This window comes from Mobula hypostoma, chromosome 1, assembly GCF_963921235.1.
Source record: "Mobula hypostoma chromosome 1, sMobHyp1.1, whole genome shotgun sequence".
In the NCBI taxonomy this organism is placed as follows: Eukaryota; Metazoa; Chordata; class Chondrichthyes; order Myliobatiformes; family Myliobatidae; genus Mobula; species Mobula hypostoma.
In genome coordinates this window covers 187,872,302-187,897,914 of record NC_086097.1, presented here as the reverse complement: position 1 = coordinate 187,897,914, position 25,613 = coordinate 187,872,302, and the positions used below count along the sequence as shown (strand labels likewise).

The following is a 25,613-nucleotide window of genomic DNA, read 5'->3' as shown; positions in this document are numbered from 1 at the left end:
TACGAGAGGGCATGAATTAAGGATTGAAGGGCACCCATTCAGAACAGAGATGCGTAGAAATTTTTTTAGCCAGAGGGTGGTGAATCTGTGGAATTTGTTGCCACGGGCGGCATTGGAGGTCAAGTCATTGGATGTGTTAAGGCAGAGATTGATAGGTATCTGAGTAGCCAGTGCATAAAAGGTTATGGTGAGAAGACGGGTGAGTGGGACTAAATGGGAGAATGGATCAGCTCATGACAAAATGGCGGAGCAGACTCGATGGGCCAAATGGCTGACTTCTGCTTCTTTGTCTTATGGTCTTATGGTCTGATGGATTATTTGTTGATAATTCCATTATTGTTTAGCTAATTACAGTGTGCCAGTAATCAATTTCACCAGTATTTTTCCTACATGTTCCTTTGTTCTTAACTATGAACTCTTGTTTAAGTTCTATGAGGATGAAACATGTTTGAATATAAATTTTCATAAATTTAAATATTCCTATCATCTCTTTTTAGATATGCATCTTTAAGGAAATAAACGAGTCTAGATTGACAATCTTTGCATGCTTCAGTTCCTTACATTTCAATCACCTCCTGATGCTTCTTCTGCACTTGAATTCCCTTTGGAAATAGACACACCAAAATTGCAGAGAGACATGGTCCATCAGGGTCAAATACTGCTTCAAAGGTATTTCACTAAATATAATGAGTCCTTCAGAATTTCAGTACTCTCCTGCTCACATTTAGAATTGCCTATTGCAATCTCCATGCTAAATGAAAAATATTCAAAAGAACAATCAGTGCATTTAAATTGTCCTAAATATAGACTTACTTCTCACACCTGAAGAACAATTGATTATCCCTTATTCATTTTATTGTAAATCCTACAGTTGAAAGTAGATTTTCAAGATGAACATTAAATATTACTTAACGTTCAGTGCTTTATAACACTGTAAAAAAAAATAAATGTGGTTCCAGGAAAAATTATGTGAGATAAAGAAATGGCAGAGGCATTCATATTTTATGTACCTATTATCAATGTTGAAGACTGAATAAATGTGGTAGAAATATTGTAGACAGTGAACCCATGGAAGACATTTGGTCAGAAGGAGACCCCAACTATGTTCTGAGATCCTGTGCAGATAAATTGGGGGAGTGGAGGGTGGTACTTGCAAACATTTTTAATCTCTCTGTACTTCAATCATAGGTTCCCATGGCTTTAGGTAGACCATTTTTGTCCTGGTACCTAAGAAGAAATTGCTACTACCCAGTGGCACTGGCATACACCTTCATGTATGCTTTGTGAAGCTGGTCATGACACACATCAAATGCAGTCTCTAGGCAACCTCGACCTACTGCAATTCACAACAGGCAAAACGGGCCCGCAGCAGAAGCTATCTCAATGGCCCTGCACTCATGATTGGATTGGGACTACAGCATCGTGGGAGCTGAATTCTGAAGGAAGGCAGTTTTTTTAAAAACTTCTTCGAGTGCAAGAAGGACGAGACTGCGCAGGCGCGTAACATCAACAAGACAGCATGAAGAGTTTAAAAAGGAAGGTTGCTACCAATGGCTGTCTTTTGGATCGGGACTACAGAGCGTCGTGGGAGCTGAATTCTGAAGGAAGACAGTTTTTTTAAAAACTTCTTTGAGTGCAGTAAGAACGAAATTGTGCAGGCGTGTGACGGCAACAGGACAGCACGGAGAGTTTAAAAAAGAGACCCCTTTATACAGCGGGCAGCTGTTGGAGCAGGCAGCGGAGTGAGCGGTAGCAGAGTGTAGGGCTTTGGCTTCAACGGGCTTCGGCGATAAACGGGAAGAGGCGAGAGCGAAGCACCAACTCTTTTTTCCTCCCCCTGCCCCTTTTGCGACTCGGCCCAGACAGACAGGAACAGCAGGGTTCTCACAGCTAACAGTACGAGCTAACAGTTTAAAAAGTTCATCTGTTTGGCGAGGTAAGTGGGTGAGTAGTCTTATTTTTCCTGTTTCATTCCTGTAGAATTAGATAGCATGCCTGCAGGGTTAGTGCTTTGTTCAGGGTGTCAGATGTGGGAATCCTGGGAAACCTCCAGCCTCCCTGATGGTCACATCTATGCCAGGTGCACCGAGATGCAGCTCCTCAGAGACCGTGTTAGGGATCTGGAGCTGCAGCTTGATGACCTACTGCTTATCAGGGAAAGTGAAGAGGTGACAGACAAGAGCTACAAGGAGGTAGTCATTCCTAGACTACAGGGGTCAGAAAACTGGGTCACTGTCAAGAGAGGGAAGGGAAATGCCCGGATAGTGGAGAGCACCCCTGTGGCTGTCCCCCTCAGCAACAAGTATCTTGTTCTGGATGCTACTGAGGAGGATGACCTGACAGGGGACGCCCACGGTGACCGGGTCTCTGGCACTGAGCCTGGCACTGTTGTGCAGGAGAGAAGGAGGGAGAAGAGGAATGCGGTAGTCATAGGGTAGTCATAGTCAGGGGAACGGACAGGAGATTCTGTGAGCCTGATAGAGATACCCGCATGCTGTGTTGCCTCCCAGGTGCCATGGTACGGGATGTCTCGGATCAGGTCCAGAATATTCTGAAGGGGGAGGGTGAGCAGTCAGTTGTCTTGGTACATGTTGGTACCAATGACATAGATAGGACAAAGGAGGAGGTCCTGAAGAGAGATTTCCAGGAGTTAGGAAGGAAGCTGAGAAGCAGGACCTCCAGGGTAGTAATCTTGGGATTGCTACCTGTGCCATGTGCTAGAGAGGGCAAGTAGATCAGGCAGATGAATGCATGGCTGAGAGACTGGTGCAGGGGGCAGTGCTTCATATTCTTGGATAATTGGGATCTCCTCTGGGGGAAGTATGACCTGTTCAAAAAGGACAGGTTATACATGAACCTGAACGGAACCAATACCCTGGTGGGAAAGTTTAATAGAGCTGTTAGGGAGGGTTTAAGCTAATTTGGCAGGGGGGTGGGAACTGGAATGACAGAGCGGAGGAAGGGGAAAACAGAAATAAATCTAAGATAGTGAGCAGTAAAGATGTTAGGAAAGACAGGCAGGTGATGGGGCAAATTTGTAGCCATTGGGATGGGTTGCAGTGCAATAAAGTTGCAGTGAAATCAAAGCGAAAAGTACCAAATACTGGTCTTAAGGTGTTGTACTTAAATGCACGCAGCATAAGGAATAAAGTGGATGATCTTGTCGTACAGCTACAGATTGGCAGGTATGATATTGTGGCCATCACTGAGACATGGCTAAAGGATGCATGTCTCTGGGAGCTGAACATCCAAGGATACACAGAAGGATAGGAAAGTAGGCAGAGGGGGAGGCGTGGCTTTATTGGTAAAAAATGATATCAAATTATTAGAAAGAGGTGATATAGGTTCGGAAGGTGCAGAATCTTTATAGGTTGAGCTAAGAAATCGCAGGGGTAAAAGGACCCTGATGGCAGTTATTTATAGGCCTCCAAACAGCTGCAGTGATGTGGACTACAAATTACAACTGGAAATAGAAAAGGCTTGTCAGAAGGGCAGTGTTATGATAATTGTGGGGGATTTTAACATGCGAGTGGATTGGGAAAATCAGGTTGGCACTGGATCTCAAGAGAGAGAATTTGTAGAATGTCTGCGAGATGGCTTTTTAGAACAGCTTGTTGTTGAGCCCACTAGGGGATCGGCTGTACTGGATTGGGTATTGTGTAATGAACCAGAGGTGATTAAAGAGGGGAAGGAACCCTTAGGAGGCAGTGATCATAACATGATTGAGTTCACTGTGAAATTTGAAAAAGGGAAGCCGAAGTCTGATGTGTCGATATTTCAGCAGAGTAAAGGAAATTATAGTGGCATGAGAGAGGAACTGGTCAAATTTGACTGTATTGGAAAACATTGTAATACTCTGTTTTCTAACTGTTTATTTAAGTGTGCTTTTATTGCGTATCATGTGTTTATTCAGGTGTTTACTATGCCTTAACTATGCATTAAGTGTCTGTTATTGAGTGTGTAGGGGATTACTATGGTATTTCACATGTAACCATTGATTCATTAATTAGAATTTAACCTGTGTACTTCTGACCCCTCGAGAAAAATGAATGTAGCCAAGTAAGAGAGATAAGAGTAATTGATTTATTAGCTAGAGTAAAACTTACAGCGATATGCTAATATTGTTAACTCAGAAGGAGGCCTATAAAAATGCTGTGTGAAACAGACAGGTGGGCATTCAGTGGCAGACTTACAGAGGCTAGTCCACTGTTTGTCTCAGTTTTGATTTGCAAATTAAAGTTTAAAATTTCTTGGAGAATCTTCGGCGCCTCCATGTCATTTTAAAAACCACGACAACTGGAAAGGGACACGGACGGGAAAGATGGCAGAGCAGCAGTGGCTGGAGTTTATGCGAGAAGTGAGGAAGGTGCAAGACAGATATATTCCAAAAAAGAAGAAATTTTCAAATGGAAAAAAAATGCAACCGTGGTTAACAAGAGAAGTCAAAGCCAAAGTTAAAGCAAAGGAGAGGGCATACAAGGAAGCAAAAATTAGTTGGAAGACAGAAGATTGGGAAGTTTTTAAAAGCTTACAAAAGGAAACTAAGAAGGTCATTAAGAGGGAAAAGATTAACTATGAAAGGAAGCTAGCAAATAACATCAAAGAGGATACTGAAAGCTTTTTCAGGTAGATAAAGAGTAAAAGACAGGTGAGAGTAGATATAGGACCGATAGAAAATGATGCTGGAGAAATTGTAATGGGAGATATGGAGATGGCAGAGGAACTGAACGAGTATTTTGCATCAGTCTTCACTGAGGAAGACATCAGCAGTATACTGGACACTCAAGGGTGGCAGAGAAGAGAAGTGTGCACAGTCACAATTACAACAGAGAAACTACTCAGGAAGCTGAATAGTGTAAAGGTCGATAAATCTCCTGGACCAGATGGAATGCACCCTAGTGTTCTGAAGGAAGTAGCTGTGGAGATTGCGGAGGCATTAGCGATGATCTTTCAAAAGTCAATAGGCTCTGGCATGGTTCCGGAGGACTGGAAGATTTCAAATGTTACACCGCTATTTAAGAAGGGGGCAAGGAAGCAAAAAGGAAATTATAGACCTGTTAGCTTGACATCAGTAGTTGGGAAATTGTTGGAGTCGATTGTCAAGGATGAGGTTACAGAGTACCTGGAGGCATATGACAAGATAGGCAGAACACAGCATGGATTCCTTAAAGGAAAATCCTGCCTGACAAACCTATTACAATTCTTTGAGGAAATTACAAGTCGGCTAGACAAGGAAGATGCCGTGGATGTTGTATATTTGGATTTTCAGAAGGCCTTTGACAAGGTGCCACACATGAGGCTACTTAACCAGATAAGAGCCCATGGAATTACGGGAAAGTTACATACGTGGATAGAGCATTGGCTGAGCAGGAAACAGGGAGTGGGAATAAAGGGATCCTATTCTGGTTGGCTGCCAGTTACCAGTGGTGTTCCACAGGGGTCAGTGTTGGGGCTGTTCTTTTTACATTGTACATCAACGATTTGGATGATGGAATAGATGGCTTTGTGGCTAAGTTTGCTGACGATACGATGATAGGTGGAGGGGCTGGTAGTGCTGAGGAAACGGAGAGTCTGCAGAGAGACTTAGATAGATTGGAAGAATGCGCAAAGAAATGGCAAATGAAATACAATGTTGGAAAGTGTATGGTTATGCACTTTGGCAGAAGAAATAACTGGGCAAACTATTATTTAAATGGGGAAAGAATTCAAAGTTCTGAGATGCAACAGGACTTGAGAGTCCTCGTACAGGATACCCTTAAAGTTAACCTCCAGGTTGAGTCAGTAGTGAAGAAGGCAAATCCAATGTTGGCATTCATTTCTAGGGGAATGGAGTATAGGAGCAGGGATGTGATGTTGAGGCTCTATAAGGCACTGATGAGACCTTACTTGGAGTACTGTGGGCAGTTTTGGTCTTCTTATTTAAGAAAGCATGTGCTGACGTTGGAGAGGGTACAGAAAAGAATCACTAGAATGATTCCCGGAATGAGAGGGTTAACATATGAGGAACGTTTGTCCACTCTTGGACTGTATTCCTTGGAGTTTAGAAGAATGAGGGGAGACCTCATAGAAACATTTCAAATGTTGAAAGGCATGGACAGAGTGAATGTGGCAAACAACACACATCAAAGTTACTGGTGAACGCAGCAGGCCAGGCAGCATCTCTAGGAAGAGGTACAGTTGATGTTTCAGGCTGAGACCCTTCGTCAGGACTAACTGAAGAAAGAGATAGTAGGAGATTTGAAAGTGGGCGGGGGAGGGTGAGATCCAAAATGATAGAAGACAGAAGGGGAGGGATGGAGCCAAAAGCTGGACGGGTGATTGTCCAGCTCTTGGCACCATCCCTCCCCCTCCTGTCCTTTCCTATCATTTTGGATCTCCCCCTCCCCTTCCCACTTTCAAATCTCTTACTATCTCTTCCTTCAGTTAGTCCTGACAAAGGGTTTCGGCCGGAAACGTCGACTGTACCTCTTCCTAGAGATGCTGCCCGGCCTGCTGCGTTCACCAGCAACTTTGATGTGTGTTGCTTGAATTTCCAGCATGTGCAGAATTCCTCGTAAATGTGGCAAAGTTATTTCCCATGATGGGGGAGTCTAGTACGAGAGGGCATGACTTAAGGATTGAAGGGCGCCCATGCAGAACAGAAATGGGAAGAGATTTTTTAGTCAGAGGGTGGTGAATCTATGGAATTTGTTACCACGGGCAGTAGTGGAGGCCAAGTCATTGGGTGTATTTAAGGCAGAGATTGATAGGTATCTGAGTAGCCAGGGCATCAAAGGTTATGGTGAGAAGGCAGGGGAGTGGGACTAAATGGGAGAATGGATCAGCTCATGATAAAATGGCAGAGCAGACTTGATGGGCTGAATGGCCAACTTCTGCTCCTTTCTTATGGTCTTATGGTTTTAGGTCTGGACCATCTGGACCAGAAAGGCGCCTATGTTAGATTGCTGTTATTGACTACAGCTCCGCTTTTAATACTGTATTTCCAAGCAGACTAGTCTCTAAACTCCTAGACCTGGGACTCAACACCATCCTTTGCAACTGGATCCTTGACTTCCTGAACTACAGACCACAATCAGTAAAGATATATAGCAACATCTTTGCCATGATTATCCTTAAAACTGGTGCCCCACAAGGCTGCATTCTTGGCCCTCTACTTTATTCCTGATATGCTCAGTACTGTATGGTCAGATTCTGCTCAAATTCCATCTAAACATTGGCAGATGATACCATCATAAAGGGCTGTACCTCACACAGCAATGGGCTGGAGTACAGGAAGGACCTAGCGGCATGATACCATGACAACATGTTTCCCTCAATGTCAACAAAACAAAACAGTTGGTCATTAATATCATGAAGAGGGGGAAATAGTGCACATGCTTCTATGTGTTGAATTTGAGCAGGTTGAAAGCTTCAAGATCCTATGAGTGTACATCACTAATATCCTCTTCTGGTCCAACCACATAGACTCCATGGCCAAGACCCCACCCATCCCAGACATTACTCTTCTCTTCCTACCCTTCAATCAGAAAATACAAAGGCCTGAATGCATGCACCACTAGCCTCAGGGACAGCTTCTATCCGATAAGACTATTGAAAGTTCCTCTAATATGATGTTGGATCTTGAGTTCACAATCTACCTCATTATGGTCTTGGACTTCCTTGTCTGTTTGCACTGCACTTTCTCTGTAACTGTAATGCTTTATTCGGTGTTCTGTTATTGGTTTAATTGTACTTACTGAATGCACTGCTGATATGAAATCATTTGTATGTATTGAATACAAAACAAAGTTTTTCTCTGTACTTTGGTCCATGTGACAGTAATAAATTAATTTACCATCTATCAGCTCAATATCACTGAAGCTCTTAGTGTCGTTAATATCACTGAGGAGGAAATCCTGAAGCAATTGGAGGGACTAAAATCTTGGATCCTAAGAGTTGTAAATGCAGAATGATGGACGTACCAGAGATAATCTCCCAGAATTCTCTGGGTTCTGGAGCAATCTCAGCAGAATGGAAAGTAGCAATTGCAATTCCAGAACAGAGAAAAGAGGTAGGAAAAGAAAGAGCTAATGATAGATAAATTACCCTGATGTCATCTGTCATGGTAATAAAGTACTCTTAAGTTATAAAATAATTAGACTGACTCAGCTTGGTAATGCAAAAAAACCGGAACATATCTGACAAATCAATGGAATTGGAAATTAGGTGACATGTATCACAGGCAGCTGAATTGATATTATCTCTTTTTCACTCTATCAGCCAAAGTCAAAATTGTTCCTGTAATGTGAATGGCAGTGATTTTTTAAAATTCATGCCCTCTGAACAATTTGTTGTTTATATACAGGTATATATCAGGTAGATATCTCTGCAGTCAGACTGGTTAGGGGGATATCAATCACCTGTTAGTAAGCCCATGCCAAAAACACTTGTTCAAGATTTCTGACAGTAATAAAGGAATAACATAGTGTTAATAACACCAGGACACATTGCTATTGAATAAAACACTAAAAGTGCTTTCAAGGTGTTCAGAATCAAAGCCATGAACCCAAATTCAACCCCATCACACAAGATACTAGATTCAACAGTGTAGGGCAATGTACTGTCAAGACTTCTCCAGCTATTAACCTTTAAAGCAGTGCCTGACTTGGTTCAAATTAGTTTTGTTTTAGTCAAAATTGAAGCACAACACATGACTCATGTGGGAATTGGTCTTCAAAAGATAGGCATAGCTGATATTTCTAAGGTGCATATAAGTTGGTGTTTAGCTCATTTTTAATCCTTCAAATGGTTCAGGTGATTCTGTTTATTATCAGAAAATGTATACAGTATACAACCTGAAATAGTTGTCTTTGCGGACATCCATAAAAAGCAGAGCCCCGAAAGAATGAATGACAGAAAAATATTAGAACCCCAAAGCCCCCCTCCCCCTCCCTCTGCACAAGCAGCAGCAAAGCATCAACAGATCAACCTGTACTCTCCTTCCGACCGTTTCAGCAAAAAGCATCAGTGCCCAGCACCCAACACCCACCAAGCAATAGAGAGACCATAATCTGCAGTCAACAGAAACTATTGCTTACCTAACAGTTTGACATGCCACAGGCTCTCTCTCACTAACAAGGGACAGAGAGATCACACCCATTTCACAGTGAAAGAGGAGACTGACCTTCAAGCCATGATATTACTTTATTGGTCTTATTATTCATTTTATTAAATTGAACATGTATGTAAGGTTGTTAAGAAAGCATATGATGTATTGGCTTTCATTGGTTAGGGAACTGAGTTCAAGAGCTGTGAGGTAATGTTGCAGCTCTATAAAACTCTGGTGAAATCACACTTGCAGTGCTGGTGGCCTATTATAGGAAGGAAAGATGTGAAAACTTTAGCGAGGGTGCAGAGTAGATTTACCAGGATGCTGCCTGGTTAAAGAACATATGCTATGAGAAAAGGTTGAGCAAGCCAGGGCTTTTCTCTTTGAATCGAAGGAAAATGAGATGAGACTGAGGTGTACAAGATGAAAAGAGGATAGCCAGAGACTTTTTCCCAGGGCGGAAATGGCTAATACATGGGGGCATAATTTTTTGGAGGAAAACACAGGGGAGATCAGAGGTAAGTTTTTGTTTGCACAGCGAGTGGTAGGTGCATGGGTGATACTGTAAAGCAGCGGCTTTCAGTCCAGGTGGCAGGGTTCAATTCTGCCACTGCCGTAAGGAGTTTGACATTCTCCCGATGACCATATGAGTTTCCTCTGGGTGTTCTAGTTTCCTTCCACAGTGCAAAGAAGGCTCAAAGGACCAGAAGGGCCTATTTCATGCTGTATTTCAATAAGTAAATAAAATCACTGCGGGAGTGGTGGTCGGAGCAGATACATTAGGGACATTTAAAACATGTTAGGCACATGGATGATAGGAAAAATGGAGGGCTATGGAGGAGGGAAGGGCTAGATTGATCTTGGAGTAGGTTAGAGGTACTGAAGGGTTGAAGGGCCTGTACTGATCTGTCCTGTACAATGCTCCGTGCTCTATAAGTGTGGTTTAATTACCAGTTCCACTGAAAATAGCCTTAAAATCGAGCTATTAACAATGAATGGAATATTACCATATTGACTGGTTTGAGACCTAAATATGTAGGTCTGCTATCCTTATGATGGCAATCTGATGAGGTATTGCCACATGGATCAGATTTGTATATGGTGTTAGAACTGAACTGCATATTATTTTAGTGCCAATTGTTGCTCTAATATTATCAGTACCTAAACGAGAGAAGATAGAACAAAACAATCTTGACCATGCTTACATGAGAAGGAATTTAAGTCTTGTAATTGGAAGTTATGTCAAATGACTAATTAAACCTCTTGCTATTTACTCCTTTTTTAATCAGATAAGTGTCTTTGTTGAAAGAGAAAGTGGGTCACGTTGAAAGGTGGAAATTGTTTTCCTACCCAGTTCAATACAACAGATACTATCTGTAGAATGTGATGAGGGGGGTCACAGAGAAAAAAATAACTTAGCTAGTGTTTATCTGAGATATTTATCACCTTGTTTTTGAACAATGATGAAACATGTAATCGAGGCTTGAACATCAAAGATGCTTCCAGGCATTACTTTTCACCAAGAAACAGCACTTACACAGGGAATTTTGTTCTTAATGTTTCACTCCAATTCAATTTGCAACATTACTCGACATTACTGCACGTGCTATGGATTCACAGGGTTGAACAGTATTGAAGGCCAAACAACACACACAAAATGCTGGAGGAACTCAGCAGGCCAGGCAGCTTCCATGGAAAAAAAGTACAGTCGACGTTTCAGGCTGAAAACCCTTTGGCAGAACTGAAGAAAAAAGCTGAGGAATAGATTTAAAAAGTGGGGGGAGGGGAGAGAGAACCACCAGGTGATAGGTGAAACCTGGAGGGGGTGGGATGAAGCAAAGAGCTGGGAAGGTAATTGGTGAAAGAGACAATAGGCCTGGGAAGAAAGAAAAGGGGGGGAGGAGCACCACTAGAGGGAGGCAATGGGTGGGCAAGGAGATAAGGTGAGAGAAGAAAAAAGGGGATGGGAAATGGAGAAAGGTGGGGGGTTGGGGGGCATTACTGGAAGTTTGAGAAATCGATGTTCATGCTATCAGGTTAGAGGCTACCCAAACGGAATATAAGATGTTGTTCCAACCGAAGTGTGGCCTCATCACGGCAGTGGAGGAGGCCATGGATAGACATATCGGAATTGGAATGGGAAGTGGAATTAAAATGGTTGGCCACTGGGAGATACCGCTTTTTCTGGCAGACGGAGCGTAGATACTCAGCGAAGTGGTACACCAATCTACATCAGGTCTCACCGATATACAAGAGGCCACACCAGGAGCACGGGACACGGTAAGTGACTCCAGCAGACTCACAGGTGAAGTGTCGCCTCAGCTGGAAGGACTGTTTGGGGCCCTGAATGATAGCGAGGGAGGTGGTGTAGAGGCAGGTGTGGTACTTCTTCCGCTTGCAAGGATAAATACCTGGAGGGAGATCAGTGAGGAGGGGTGAAAGGACAAGGGAGTTGCGTAGGAAGTGATCCCTGCGGAAAGTAGAAAGTGGGAGGGAGGGAAAGATGTGTTTGATGGTGGGATCCCTTTGGAGGTGGTGGAAGTGTCAGGGAATTATGTGCTGAACACAGAGGCTGATGGGGTGGTAGGTGAGGACAAAATGAATCCTATCCCTGGTAGGGTAGCAGAAGGTTGGTGTAAGAGCAGACGTGCATGAAATGGAAAAGATGCGGTTGAGTGCAGTGTTGAGGAAGGGAAACCTCTTGTTTTGAAAAGGGTGGACATCTCCTTCATTCCAGAATGAAAAACCTCATCCTGAGAGCAGATGCAGTGGAGATAGAGGAATTGAGAAAAAGGGATGGTGTTTTTACAAGTAGTAGGGTGAGACGAGGTGTAGTCTAGGTAGCTGTGAGAGTCTGTGGATTTGTAATAGCTATTGGTAGATAAGCTGTCTCCAGAGATAGAGACAGTGAGATCGAGAAAAGGAATGGAGGTGTTGGAAATGGACCAGGTGAATTTAATGGTGCTGTGGAAGTTGGAGGCAAAGCGGATGAAGTCGACGAGTTCAGCACGGGTGCAGGAAATAGCACCAATGCAGTCATTGATGCAGAATAGGTAAAGTGTGGGACGGTATGTTCCAAGTGTAGGCTTGGAACATAGACTGCTCTACATAGCCGAAACACAGGCAGGCATAACTGAGACTCATGCGAATACCCATGGCTAGCCCTTTTATTTGAAGAAAGTGGGAAGAGCCAAAGGAGAAATGATTGAGAGTGAGGACAATTTCTGCTAGGTGGAGAAGAAGAGTGGTTCTGGAGGGAACAGCTTGGGCCTGACGTCCAGAAAAAATGGAAAACTTTGAGGCCTTCCTGGTGGGGGATGGAGGCATATAGGGACTGGACATCCACAGTAAAAATAAGACATTGGGGGGCAGGGAACTTGAAATCCTTGAAAAGATCAAGAGCGTGTGATGTGTCACGGATGTAGGTATGAAGGGACTGAACTGAGGGGATAAACAGAGCCAAGGTGTGCTGATATACATTCAGTGTGGCAGGACCAAGCTGAAACAATGGGTCTACCTGGACAAGCCGGCTTCTGAATTTTGGGTAGGAGGTAGAAGCAGGAGGTGCAGGGTGGTGGGACTTTGAGATTGGTGCCAGTGGATGGGACATCCCCAGAGTCAGTAAGGTTGGTGATGGTGTGGGAGACAATGGCCTGGTGTTCCTTCGTGGGATCCTGTTCAAGGGATAAGTTAGAGGAAGTGTCTGAGAGTTGGCACTGGGCCTCGGCAAGGTAGAGGTCAGTACACCAGACCACTATAGCACCTCCCTTATCTGTGCATTTGATGGTGAGGTTAGGATTAGTGCAGAGGGAATAGAGAGCAGAGCATCTGATGTCACCGAATTATAGGAAAGATGTCAATAAAATTGAGACAGTACAGAGGAGGTTTACTAAATGTTATGGAAGGGATGAAGTTGGAATAGGAGAAAGGAGTGTTAAAGTCTAGACAGTTAATGTCCCATCAGCAATTGGCAATGAAAAAGATTTTCGGCCCACTACATCTCTGCTGACAATCATAATTATCTATACTAATCTCACTTGCCTGCATTAGCTCAATTTCCATAGAAACATAGAAAACCTACAACACAATACAGGCCCTTCAGCCCACAATGCTGTGCCAAACATGTACTTACTTTAGAAATTACCTAGGGTTGCCCAGAGCCCTTTATTTTTCTAAGCTCCATGTACCTATCCAGGAGTTTCTTAAAAGACCTTATTGTATCTGCCTCCACCAGCATTGCCGGCAGCCCATTCCATGCACTCACCACTGTCTGCGTAAAAAACTTACCCCTGACATCTCCTCTGTACCTACGTCCAAGCACATTAAAATTGTGCCCTCTTGTGTTAGCCATTTCAGCTCTGGGAAAAAGCCTCTGACTATCCACACGATCAATGCCTCTCATCATCTTACACACCTCTATCAGGTCTCCTCTCATCCTCCACCGCTCCAAGGAAAAAAATCTGAGTTCACTCAACCCATTCTCATAAGGCATACTCGCCAATCCAGGGAAAATCCTTGTAAGTCTCCTCTGCACCTTTTCTGTAGTTTCCACATCCTTCCTGTAGTGAGGCGACCATAACTGTGCACAGTACTCCAAGTGGGTCTGACCGGGGTCCTATATAGCTGTAACATTACCTCTTGGCTCTTAAACTCAATCCGACGGTTGATGAAGGCCAATGCACCATATGCCTTCTTAACCACAGAGTCAACCTGCACAGCTGCTTTGAGTGTCCTATGGACTCAGTCCCCAAGATCTCTCTGATCCTCCACACTGCCAAGAGTCTTACCATTAATACTATATTCTGCCATCATATTTGACCTACCAAAGTGAACCGCCTCACACTTATGTGGGTTGAACTCCATCTGCCACTTCTCAGCCCAGTTTTGCATCCTATCGATGTCCCACTGTAACCTCTGACAACCCTCCACACTATCCACAACACCTCCAACCTTTATGTCATCAGCAAGTTTACTAACCCATCCCTCCACTTTCACACCCACATCATTTATAAAAATTATGCAGAGAAAGGGTCCCAGAACAGATCCCTGAGGCACAGCACTGGTCACTGATGACCATGCAGAATATGACCTGTCTACAGCCACTCTTTGCCTTCTGTGAGCAAGCCAATTCCAATTCTGGTTCCATAAAACAAGGTCCCCTTGGATCCCATGCCTCCTTACTTTCTCAATAAGCCTTGCATGGGGTACCTTATGAAATGCCTTGCTGAAATCCATATACACTACGTCTACTTCTCTTCCTTCATCAATGTGTTTAATCACATCCTCAAAAATTCAATCAGGCTCGCAAGGAACGACCTGCCTTTGACAAAGCCATGCTGACTGTTCTTAATCATATTATGCCTCTCCAAATGTTCATAAATCCTGCTTCTCAGGATCTTTTCCATAAACTTACCAACCACTGAAGTAAGACTCACTGGTCTATAATTTCCTGGGCTATCTCTACTCTCTTTCTTGAATAAGGGAACTACATCTGCAACCCTCCAATCCTTTGGAACCTCTCCCCACCCCATTGATGATGCAAAGATCATTGCCAGAGGCTCAGCAACTCCTCCCTCGTCTTCCACAGTAGTCTGGGGTACATCTCATCCAGTCCAGGAGGCTTATCCAACTTGATGCTTTCCAAAAGCTCCAGCACATCCTCTTTCTTAATATCTATATGCTCAAGCTTTTCAATCCGCTGTAAGTCATCTGTACAATCGCCAAGATCCTTTTCCTTAGTGAATACTGAAGCAAAGTATTCATTTTCTCTTTCCTGCTAGCCTTATAATCTTCTAAATCTCTATTATCGCCTAGTTATTTGAACCTTTCGTAAGCTTTTCTTTTCTTCTTGACTAGATTTTCAACAGACTTTGCACACCATGGTTCCTGTACCCTACCACCCTTTCCCTGTTTCATTGGAACGTACCTATGCAGAACGCCACACAAGTATCCCCTGAACATTTGCCACATTTCTGCCATACATTTCCCTGAGAACATCTGTTCCCAATTTATGCTTCCAAGTTCCGGCCTGATAGCTTCATATTTCCCCTTACTCCAATTAAATGCTTTCCTAACTTGTCTGTTCCTATCTCTCTCCAATGCTATGGTAAAGGAGATGGAATTGTGATCACTATCTCGAAAATACTCTCCCACTGAGACACCTGACACCTGACCAGGTTCATTTCCCAATACCAGATCAAATACAGCCTCTCCTCTTGTAGGCTTATCTACATATTGTGTCAGGAAACCTTCCTGAACACACCTAACAAACTCCACCCCATCTAAACCCTTTGCTCTGGGGAGATGCCAATCAATATTTGGGAGATTAAAGTCTCCCACCACGACAACCCTGTTATTATTATACCTTTCCAGAACCTGTCTCCCTATCTGCTCCTCTATGTCCCTGTTAGTATTGGGTGGTCTATAAAAAACACCCAGTAGAGTTATTGACCCCCTTCCTGTTCCTAACTTCCACCCACAGAGACTCTGTAGACGATCCCTCCATATCTTCTGCCTTTTCTGCAGCCGTGACACTATCTCTGATCAACAGTGCCACACCCCCATCTCTTTTGCCTCCCTCCCTGTCCTTTCTGAAACATCTAAAGCCTGGCATTCTAAGGCTACGTCCACACTATGCTGGATAATTTTGAAAACAAAGCTTTTTCTCTTCGTTTTGACCCTCCGTCCACGTTGAAACGACATTTTCATCCCCCGAAAACGGAGCTTTTCTAAAACACTCTCCGGAGTGTGTAAATTTGAAAATGATTGTTGTGCATTGTATTGTAGATGGGGTAAACAGAGATATTTAAAAACACTGTCATGACAACACCACAACAACAATGATTTTTCTGCTTCTGCTTGGTACTGCGCAAGCACTGCTGGACGGCTCTTATAATGCACAGTCGGTGTGAACGGCGTGAGAGTTAAATTGTAAAGTGAGCTTTTTTGACTAAAATGCTGTCATGACGTGCTGGAACAGATGGCGGCAACGCGGCATTTCATTGTTTTCTTGAACGCAACCCCACACACAACCTAACAATTTCAGAACAAATGGTAATGAGACTGAAGCCAGAAGAGTTAGAAATGTACTCACCAAATACTTTGACCCATAGCTTACTGAATAAATTAGTATACTCACTTTGCCCTGTTTTCTGTCCTTGCTTGTATGAAGTTGGTTTACCTATTTATGCAAGTACTTCTCTGACAATAGTTGTGTAACAGCCTAATGTAACGTCGTGTGGAAATACAAGATAACACTGGTGCAGACGTGTTTTATACATTTAACAAGGTGCTTTATTAATGCAACAGAGTTAGTCAGATTTTCATTGTTCGTCATCAGCCGGGTCATACTGTCCATGAACTCTCTGTCGGTTGCCTCCAGACGCTCCAGTATTTGTTGTTTTTTAGTTCTAAGTCCTTCTGTGCGAGAGCCAACAGCAATTGCTTTAAAGTTTTTCTAGTCTGTAACTGGACAAACGCGCACCAAGTATACCGTTTCCTCTTTGCTTGTCTTCTGTGTCCTACGCATACCCAATAGGAGGAGATTCGCCCAAATATCCGTTCTGATGTGGATGGAGATATTTTGAAAAACACTTGGTGTGGACGCCTGTCGTTTTTACTCGAAACCAGCATTTTCAAAATTATCCGGTCTAGTGTGGATGTAACCTAAGTAACCATTCCTGCCCCTGAGCCATCCAAGTCTCTGTAATAGCCACAACATCATAGTGCCATCTATCCCTTGTTTATTTTACTTCTTGCCTAGATGCCTCTTAAATGTTGTTAATATTCCTGCCTCCACCACACCCTCTGGCAGCTCATTCCATATACCAATGACATTTTTTTTGTGAAACATTTATCCCTCAGATCCTTTTTGATCTCCCAATTGTTTTGAATATTGCTTTGTAGTTTTAAACTTGGGTAATAGACTTTGGCTACCTACTCTGTCGACTCTTCCCATTGTTTTATTTACCTCTATCTTGTCACTTCTCAGCCTCCTTTACTCCAGATAAAACAGACTCAGCATATGCTGTCTCTCCAGTATCTCCTTATAACTGAAGAAACGAACCCAGGTAACATTCTTGTGTATCTTTCCTGCATCAGCACCGGCTTATCTTTCCAGCACAGAATTTTCAAAGTACAATCTAATGACCATTAACATGATATCCCAATTGATATATTCAGTACTCCACCAGAGGAAGATAAGTATGTCATATAACTTCTTTACCACCCTGCCTGCCAGTGCTGCTGCTTTCAGAGAATTATGAACTTGTATCCCTATGCCTCTCTGTGTAACAACAGTTCCCTGTTCTATTCCCAGTGAATTTCCTGCCCTGGTTTAACTTTCAAAAAAATGAATCACTCTGCATTTGTCCAAGTTAAATTCCATCTGCCGTTCCTTTGCCCAGTCTGTAAATGCCATTAATCAAACGTGGACCTCAAATACTTGAGCATTCATTTTATTTTGTGAAATGTTTATAGAGCTGAAAGATCCAGTTTTTGGAAAGGGCATTTTGCACACAGGATCTCTTGCTAAAACAGGATTTGTGCTGTTGCTGTTGGGATGTGAACGTAGTGCTCACAACCACCATATCACATTGACCTCTGATAAGTAAAGTCAGACCTGAAAAAACTCTCCTCATGCTAGCCACAGAACAAGAGCAGAAAAAATGTAGTAAGGGGGAATACAGTAGTCTCCTTTGCACATGAATATAACACCTTCACCATGCAAAGAAATGTTTCGATCAATTCTAAAGTCTTAACTAAAATTTCATCAATCACAATATACAGGCCCAAACTAATCTGAACAAAGAGGTTGTGGACATTGAAAGGTGCAACATTAGATATAGTGCTAACTGTTAGCAGCATATCAAAGTGAAGTTGCCAACATTTTACTGTGTGTATCATTCCAGAACTCTCTGAGACATACTGCTAACTTTCCTTTGAGTGAATACTGAAAATTGAACGTCAAACTCGGCAGTCCCATTTATTCTCCCAGTCACAATCTAAGACACCATTAAGTACAAGACTGATGAGGGTGAGCATCAGTTGCACTCAAGGGAATAATGCTGGGAAGAGTCAAGGCTAATTATCAGATTGCACTCTTTTAACTGGAAATTATACTGTAGCTGCTTAAAGAAACATACAGTGTAGAAACGGGCCCACTGAGACTGAGCCAATCCATTTACACTGCTCTTATTCAATTTCATGTGCAAGTATTATTGCAATTGTAAAGGGCCTTGGTGAGACCATGAGTGAGAGCATTTTTCTGAAGTATTGCTCTTACCATAGAACCATAGAACGATAGAAACTACAGCACAGAAACAGGCCCTTTGGCCCTTCTTGGCTGTGCCGAACCATTTTCTGCCTAGTCCCACTGACCTGCACACGGACCATATCCCTCCATACACCTCCAATCCATGTATCTGTCCAATTTATTCTTAAATGTTAAAAAAGAACCCGCATTTACCACCTCGTCTGGCAGCTCATTCCATACTCCCACCACTCTCTGTGTGAAGAAGCCCCCCCTAATGTTCCCTTTAAACTTTTCCCCCCTCTCCCTTAACCCATGTCCTCTGGTTTTTTTCTCCCCTTGCCTCAGTGGAAAAAACCTGCTTGCATTCACTCTATCTATACCCATCATAATTTTATATACCTCTATCAAATCTCCCCTCATTCTTCTACGCTCCAGGGAATAAAGTCCTAACCTATTCAACCTTTCTCTGTGACTGAGTTTCTCAAGTCCCAGCAACATCCTTGTAAACCTTCTCTGCACTCTTTCAACCTTATTTATATCCTTCCTGTAATTTGGTGACCAAAACTGAACACAATACTCCAGATTCGGCCTCACCAATGCCTTATACGACCTCATCATAACATTCCAGCTCCTATACTCAATACTTCGATTAATAAAGGCCAATGTACCAAAAGCTCTCTTTACGACCCTATCTACCTGTGACAACACTTTTAGGGAATTTTGTATTGGTATTCCCAGATCCCTCTGTTCCACTGCACTCCTCAGTGCCTTACCATTAACCCTGTATGTCCTACCTTGGTTTGTCCTTCCAATGTGCAATACCTCACACTTGTCAGTATTAAACTGCATCTGCCATTTTTCAGCCCATTTTTCCAGATGGTCCAAGTCCCTCTGCAGGCTCTGAAAACCTTCCTCACTGTCTACTACACCTCCAATCTTTGTATCATCAGCAAACTTGCTGATCCAATTTACCACATTATCATCCAGATCATTGATACAGATGACAAATAACAATGGACCCAGCACTGATCCCTGTGGCACACCACTAGTCACAGGCCTCCACTCAGAGAAGCAATTCTCTACCACCACTCTCTGGCTTCTTCCATCGAGCCAATGTCTAATCCAATTTACCACCTCTCCATGTATACCTAGCGACAGAATTTTCCTAACTAACCTCCCATGCGGGACCTTGTCAAAGGCCTTACTGAAGTCCATGTAGACAATATCCACTGCCTTCCCTTCATCCACTTTCCTGGTAACCTCGTCGAAAAACTCCAACAGATTGGTCAAACATGACCTACCACGCACAAAGCCATGTTGACTCTCCCTAATAAGCCCCTGTCTATCCAAATGCTTGTAGATTCTGTCTCTTAGTACTCCCTCCAATAACTTACCTACTACTGACGTTAAACTCACTGGCCTATAATTTCCCAGATTACTTTTCGATCCTTTTTTAAACAACGGAACAACATGAGCCACTCTCCAATCCTCCGGCACTTCACCTGTAGACAGCGACATTTTAAATATTTCTGCCAGGGCCCCCGCAATTTCAACACTAGTCTCCTTCAAGGTCCGAGGGAACACTCTGTCAGGTCCCGGGGATTTATCCACTTTAATTTTCCTCAAGACAGCAAGCACCTCCTCCTTTTAATCTGTACAGTTTCCATGGTCCCCTTGATTCTACTTGATTCTACTTGATTCTACTTGATTCTACTTGATTCCCTCAATTCCATAGATTTCATGCCAGCTTCCTTAGTAAATACAGACGCAAAAAACCTATTTAAGATCACCCCCATTTCCTTTGGTTCCACACATAGCCGACCACTCTGATCTTCAAGAGGACCAATTTTATCCCCTACAATCCTTTTGCTCTTAATATACCTGTAAAAGCTCTTTGGATTATCCTTCACTTTGACTGCCAAGGCAACCTCATGTCTTCTTTTAGCCCTCCTGATTTCTTTCTTAAGTATTTTTTTGCACTTCTTATACTCCTCAAGCATCTGATTTACCCCCTGTTTCCTATACGTTTCATACAACTCCCTCTTCTTCTTAAGTAGCAATATCCCTTGAGAACCAAGGTTCCTTATTCCTATTCAATTTGCCTTTAATCCTGACAGGAACATACAAACTCTGCATTCTCAAAACTTCCCCTTTGAAGGCTTCCCACCTACCAATCACATCTTTGCCAGAGAACAACCTGTCCCAATCCATGCTTTTTAGATCCTTTCTCATTTCTTCAAATTTGGCCTTCTTCCAGTTCAGAACCTCAACCCTAGGACCAGATCTATCCTTGTCCATGCTCAAATTGAAACTAATGGTGTTATGATCACTGGAACCAAAGTGCTCCCCTACACAGACTTCTGTCACTTGCCCTAATTTGTTACCTAACAGGAGATCCAATATTGCATCCCCTCTAGTTGGTCCCTCTATATATTGATTTAGAAAACTTTCCTGAACACATTTTACAAACTCTAAACCATCTAGACCTCTAACAGTATGGGAGTCCCAATCAATGTATGGAAAATTAAAATCCCCTACCACCACAACTTTATGTTTCCTGCAGTTGCCTGCTATCTCTCTGCAGATTTGCTCTTCCAAGTCTCGTTGACTATTGGGTGGTCTGTAATACAATCCCACTAATGTGGCCATACTTTTCCTGTTTCTCAGCTCCACCCATAAGGACTCAGTAGACAAGCCCTCTAATCTGTCCTGCCTGAGCACTGCTGTAATATTTTCCCTAACAAGCAATGCTACTCCCCCACCTTTCATTCCTCTGCCTCGATCACATCTGAAACATTGGAACCCTGGAATATTAAGCTGCCAGTCCTGCCCCTCCTGTAGCCAAGTTTCACTAATTGCTACAACATCATAATTCCACGTGTCAATCCACGCCCCCAACTCATCCGCCTTCCCCGCAATACTCCTAGCATTGAAATATATACATCTCAGAAGATTTTTACCACCACTCACAACCTTTCTATCAGCGGATTTACTTAAACTTTCAACATCATTTATTTTCACCCCAGCCACACTGTCAGCTCTGGCACTCTGGTTCCCATCCCCCTGCAAATCTAGTTTAAAGCCTCCCCAAGAGCACTAACAAACCTCCCTGAAAGGATCTAAGAAAGAGAAGTACTATGAATCAGCTGACTGATTCCAGAGTTGGCTTGTCTGTCAAATAAAGAGAGATTGGGTTATTTATGAGAAGAGATGTCATTGAAACATATAAAATTCTGACGTGGTTTGCCAGGATAAGTGTAAGGAACTTGTTTCTCCTGGTCAGGGGGACTAAAACCATGGATCAAGGTTTCAGGATGCAGGACCTGAAATGCTGACAATTCCTTTTCTCCGACAGAAAATGCTGCTCAGCCCACTGAATTTTTCCAGAAGATTGTTTGCTGCTCCAGATCTCAGCATGACAAGGTGCTGCACTTGAGGCTACTTAAACGAGATAGGAACCCATAGGATTATAGGACAGACACTAGCATGGATAGAAGATTGGCTGACTGGTAGTAGGAAAAGAGTGGGAATTAAGGGGGCCTTTTTGGGTTGTCTGCTGGTGATGAGTGGTGTTTCTCAGGGGTCAGCTTTTTTCATATTATAAGTAAATGATTTGGTGATAGAATTGATGACTTTGAGGCCAAATTTGTGGAAGATATGAAGACTGGCAGAGGTGTAGGTAATGTTGAAGAAGCAGGGAGTCTGCAGAAGGATTTAGACAGAATAGGAGAAAGGGAAAAGAGTGGCAGATGGAAAACAGTGTAGGAAAGTGTATCGCCATGCTTTGCCAGAAGGAATAAAGGCATAGACTATTTCCTAAGTGGGGAGAAAATTCAAAAATCAGAGGTGCAAAGGGGCTTGAAAGACCTCATGCAGGATTCCCTAAAAGTTAACTTGCAGATAGTGCAAAAATAGAAATAATAGGGGTAAAATGTGAGGTTGTACTCATGGGTTCAATGTCCACTTAGAAATTGGATGGCAAGGGGGAGGAAGCTTTTCCTGAATTGCCGGGCATGTGGCTTAAGGCTTCCGTACCTTGAAAGGGATAGATAAGATAGAAATAGGAAAGTTGTTTCCATTGGTAGGTGAGACTAGAACTCGGGGACATTGCCTCAAGATTCAGAGGAGAAGGTTTAGGATGGAGATGAGGAGAAACTGTTTTTCCCAGAGAGTGGTGAATCTGTGGAATTCTCTGCCCAGAGAAGCAGTTGAGACTTCTTCACTAAATAGATTTAAGAAACAGTTAGATAGGATTTTACATAGTAAGGGAATTAAGGGTTATGGGGAAAAGGCAGGTAGATGGAACTGAGTTTACGGGCAGATCAGCCATGATCTTATTGAATGGTAGGGCAGGCTTGATGGGCCGGATGGCCTACTCCTGCACCTATCTCTGATGTTCTTATGTACCTCATTCCTGATGGTAACAGTGAGAAGAGAGCATATCCTTGGTGATGGGGGTCCTTAATAATGGACTCGCCTTTCTGAGGGACTGCTCCTTAAAGATGTCTTAGATACTACGGAGGCTAATACCCATGATGGAGCTGACTAATCTTACAACTTCCTGTAGTCTCTTTCGATCCTGTGCAGTAGCCCCACCCCACACACAGTGATGCAGCCTGTCAGAATGCTCCCCACAGTACATCTGTGGAAATTTTTGAGCATTTTATGTGACAAACAAAATCTCCTCAAAGTCCTAATGAAATATTGCCACTGTCTTGCCTTCTTTTTGGCTGCATCGATATGTTGGGACCAGGTTAGATCCTCAGAGATCTCGACAACCAGGAACTCAAAATTGCTCACTCTTTCCACTTTTGATCCCTCTATGAGGATTGGTTTGTGTTCCCTTGTCTCACTCTTTCTGAAGTCCACAATCAGCTCTTTGGTTTTACTGACGATGAGTGCCAGGCTGTTGCTGCAACACCACTCCACTAACTAGTATATTTTTCTCCTGTATGCCCTCTCGACTCCATCTGAGATACTGCCATCAATGGTTGTACTGTCAGCAAGTTTACGGGTGTCATTTGAGCTATGCCTAGCCACATAGCTATGGGTATAGAGAGAGTAGAGCAGTGGGCTGAGAGGTGCCCGTGTTGATCATCAGTGAGAAGGAGATGTTATTACCAATCCACACAGATTGTGGTCTTCCAGTTAGTTGGTCAAGGGTCCAATTGTAGAGGGAGGTACAGAGGCCCAGCTTCTGTAGCTTATCGTTCAGGACTGTGGGAATGATGGTGGTAAACATTGAGCTATAGTCAATGAACAGCATCCTGACATAGGTGTTTGTATTGTCCAGGTGGTCGAAGGCCATGTGAAGAGCCATTGAGATTGCATTTGCCATAGACCTGTTGTGGCAATAGACAAATTGCAGTGTGTCCAGGTCTCTGCTGAGGCTGGAGTTAATTCTAGCCATGACCAACCTCTCAAAGCATTTCATCACTGTAGATGTGAGTGCTACTGGACGATAGTTGTTAAGGCAGCTCACCCTACTCTTCTTGGGCACTGGTATAATTGTTGCAATTTTGAAGCAGGTGGGAACTTCCATCCATAACAGTGAGAGATTTAAAATGTCTTCGAATACACCTGCTAGTTGGTTGGCACAAGACTTCAGAGCCTTACCAGTTACTCCATCGGGGCCTGCCACCTAGTGAGAGTTCACCCTCCTGAAAGACAGCTTGACATTGGCCTCTGAGACAGAGATCACAGGGTCACTAGGTGCAGCAGGGATCCTCACAGCTGTAATTATATTCTTCCTTTCAAAGTGGGCATAAAACCCATAATGAATATAATCCATAATGAATTGTTTAAACAAACAAAGAATGCTTAATCAGCAACATATTTACAAGATTACTCAAATATTACTGAAATATTAAATGTGTAACTTTCCTCTCTACTTAGCAATAAGCTCCAACTCAATAGAGAATGCATCTCAACAATATGATTAGTACACTATATAATAGAAATACTATGCACACATTCACAGCATAGTAAATGTTAAGTTGTCCCATTCAGGCCTAAAGATTTAATCACTATGGAGGCTTTCTTACTCTTGTGGGATAATGTCATTCCTGACAAGGGTGATCACTCTGCTTGGCAGGTGAGATATGGGGCTGTGAAAACAATCTCAGGTTCTGGGCCTTCCTCCATGGTGGTTGTAGCAGTTGATTCTGAGACTGCAGGAAGTGCCTTTGACAGCTCTGGGCACCTTTCTTCTCCTTTTTTCTTCTAGTTTGAGCATCTTGATCTTGGGAAGGTGCATTTAGTTCACTGGAGTATTCACCCATTAATCCTTCTTTTGGTCCCTTTATGATCTGATCTCTCCTCTTGGTTTCCTCATCCACAACATCATCTTATGAATCCTTTATTTTCATATCTCCTTTGACACTTTTCTTTCTGGCTGTCCATTCACCCGGCTGGCTTTGGTCTTTGCATCTACTTTAAAAACAGCTTATCATCTCCCGCTTCAGGTTCATTCAATATTGTTAATGCACACAGAGTAGATTCTGGTTCTCTATAGTCACAAAAACCAAATGCTTGCAACTTTCCTGAAGCTCCTTGAACTCTCTTCCAGCTTAAAACCAAGCCATGTTTTACAAGTAACTGCCTGATTAACATATCAGAAGCTTTATCGGATATGTTGCCTACAAAAACTGTTGTAGTTGGACCTACTGCTTTCGTCACTATCAGGATTCATCTGAGCAGTACGGTCTTTCCTTGGTCCAATATACTTTCCAACCAGATGCACAGAGGTTGTTACCAACATGGAGACAGTTGTGGCATCATCCAGTACCTTTCTTAATTCGTTTTCAGTTGGCTTCTTTCCAGGGGATGTGGCATGAGAATGGTGGATAGATCTCCAATCAAGTTATAGTTTTCTCAATCAATCACGGCCCCATAATGCTGGGTTCCTGTTTTTAGCAAATAGAAGCCTAATGTGGCTTGTTGCTTGTGTATATTTCACTGGTATGAATGTTCTTCCCCCCAGGAGTTATCTTTTCTCTAGTATAAGATTTCAGCTGGATATTGACCTGTTCTCCTTGGAGTGACGTAGGATGAGAGGTGACCCGATAGAGATGTATAAGATGATGAGAGGCATTGATCATGTGGATAGCCAGCCAAAGGCTTTTTTCCCCAGGGCTGAAATGGTTAACACGAGGGGGCATAGTTTTAAGGTGCTTGAAAGTAGGTACGGGGGGATGCCAGAGGTAAGTTTTTCACACAGAGAATGGTGGGTGCGTGGAATGGTGCCAGCCATGGTGGTGGAGGCAGATATAA

General features: G+C 43.0%; 1 pseudogene; it reads right to left on the bottom strand.

Moving 5' to 3' along the window:
• LOC134348281 (RNA-binding protein 25-like) overlaps positions 1 to 25,101 on the bottom strand; it is a 79,046-nt pseudogene extending 53,945 nt beyond the window's left edge.
• Between the last annotated feature and the right edge of the window lie 512 nt (positions 25,102 to 25,613).